The sequence below is a fragment of the Echinops telfairi genome, unplaced genomic scaffold (assembly GCF_000313985.2).
Source record: "Echinops telfairi isolate 266 unplaced genomic scaffold, ASM31398v2 ScPeMD7_7469;HRSCAF=8507_0, whole genome shotgun sequence".
Taxonomy (NCBI): domain Eukaryota; kingdom Metazoa; phylum Chordata; class Mammalia; order Afrosoricida; family Tenrecidae; genus Echinops; species Echinops telfairi.
The window spans coordinates 40275782-40278112 of NW_022111372.1; the positions used below are offsets into that span (position 1 = coordinate 40275782).

At 45.6% G+C, this 2331-nt stretch overlaps 1 pseudogene; it reads left to right on the plus strand.

Moving 5' to 3' along the window:
- Positions 1-1347: 1347 nt before the first annotated feature.
- LOC101641150 lies at positions 1348-1843 on the plus strand (annotated as a pseudogene).
- Positions 1844-2331: the final 488 nt, after the last annotated feature.

The window sequence follows — 2331 nt, forward strand, 5'->3', positions numbered from 1 at the left end:
TAGTGAAGTGCACACACCTTAGAATAATCAACCCTCTTGGACCAAAAGGACAGTCTTCAGGAAAGAAACCTGAATGGACACAGGAAACACGGGGAGAGTGCGGGGATTGCCATCAATGAGCTGGAACAGCATGTGCAGGAATCACTGAATAGAAAACCGAGCTGCTTGGTAAACCTTCGCCCAATGCTAATAAAAGCTTAAACAAGCAGCCGCAACGAAAGCAGTGGCTGCAGACGGGATCTGGTGGGCCATTTCAATTCAAGGGAGAGGGCTCAACGCCGAAGCTTTTGACAAGTGGTTTTTTTGGGTTCCCCAAAGGGTAGTCTTGATAGATTTTTCTCAAAGGACGTCGGACAATCATGTAGAGCTGATTATGAAGAAGGCAAAAGTTTTACGTGAAAACGGCATTGGTTGGGGGAAAGGCCAGGAAACTACCCTTGGGGTGTGTCAGCCCATTCGGTGAGGGCAGCAAGGACTGGTCCATGAGAATGTCACTGGGAACCTTGGCCATCCATCCTTCAGTTCGGACCTTGACCCTTCAGATGTCTTTCTATCCCCCAAATACAAAGAACATTTAAAAGGAGCTTGATTTGAGTGCCTCAGGGATGCTGAAGCTGCCATTTGGATATGGTATAAATCAAAACAACGCAGAACACTCTGAGAAATGGTTAGAAAATCCATGGAAACAGCAGATTCAGAAGTGGAGATTTCATCAAAAAATAATAGCTGGTCCCGGGGACATGGCCCATGGGACGGGAGACATAAGGTGTGTTACTCTGGGTAGACTAGAGAAACAAATCCAGAGACTCATATGTGTATAAGAAAGAGTTTTATATACAAAAGTAATTGAATATTGAGAGAACATCCCAGCCCAGTCCAGATCAAGTCCATAAGTCTGATATGAGCCCATATGTCCAAAACCAATCTATAAATTCCTCTTCAGACTCACACACATATGCAATGATGCCAAATACAGGACAATCACAGGCTAATGGGTGGAAAGTCTTGTGGATCATTGGTGGTGTAAGCATGTCAGTGCTGGCAGGGGTCTCCATGGGGCTCCTCCAGCTCCATTTCAAGACATAGCATATAATCTGGCTGCCATCAGCCTGTCTCTATGTCTCCCAGGGAGTCAGCCCGTGTCCCACCTCAAGGGAGCTATTTATCTCCTTAGTGCCTCCAAATGAGGTCATCAAGCTGCCACCTGATTGACAGGCTAAACTCCACCCCTTACTCTTAATCCTCTCAAATTGATAACAGATTATGTATCTACCACATAAGGTATGAAGCTGCAGTCTGTCTGGGGGTCTGAGTGGGGGGAGGGGTAAGGAGCAGCAGGGCAGAGAGATGGATAAGTTAACTACCATTTCAGAATGTCTCTTTCTGGCAAACCAATGCCTTCACCAGTGCCGGCATCAGTCACCCGGACTAGATCAACACCAGGGAATCCACTGGAGCACTCACCGTGGGCCTTGTTCAATAGTGTCAAACATCCCATAGAAGACAGGACATGTATCCCTCCCCACGGCCCCCCAGATTCAGTCCCGGTGCTGTTTTTAATCGCCGTGGGAATCATTTCGCTATCACATCTGGCTTGCTGGTGGCTTCCAATAGGGGAATAGAGGCTGCAAAGTAGACTTGATGGGGAGCATTCACTGGAATGATACTTTTCTGTATGGCTGCCCTGATATTTCCAATAGGAAATATCAATTAAATCAGAGGACAACCTCATTAGCTACTCAACAGCACAGTAATTGGGTCATCATTTGGACCTTATGTCTTATTTATTATCTTTACAATAGTAAGATGTCTATTGGCCGGTCAAGTTTGTTAACCAGGCTGATGAATGTCTCATTGGTTGGACTTTCTTTTTCATTTTGTTATTTTTCTTTCAGAAGGTGAGCTGAACCAAGGCAGCCCTGTCCCAAGAAGACACTTAGATGAAGCTGATACTGAGACAAGCGAATGCTTGGACTTGTTCTCACTATGCACTTTGGGTTTTAAAACATAACGAGACCCTTCTTCCATAACCATATCTAGGAAATAAGGACTAAATCTCCCCAGCCTATTCATGCAGTCAGGTCTGCACTGGTGTAGCCACCTAATGAAGGAGAACGCCTTATGCTAAAGAGCATGCGGCCCTCTAGGACTCTTTCATTCCATTTGTAATGTCTAGCGATTCATTGGTGGGAGTATTTGTGAACCATGATGAACCAGAGGGATCCAAGAAATTTCAAAGTGGGCTGGCCTCACCACCTAAGAAAATAGTGTTCCAGGCTTCCTTGTAATGATATGAGCCCAGAGCCCCAGGGAAGATGGCATTTCCAATAC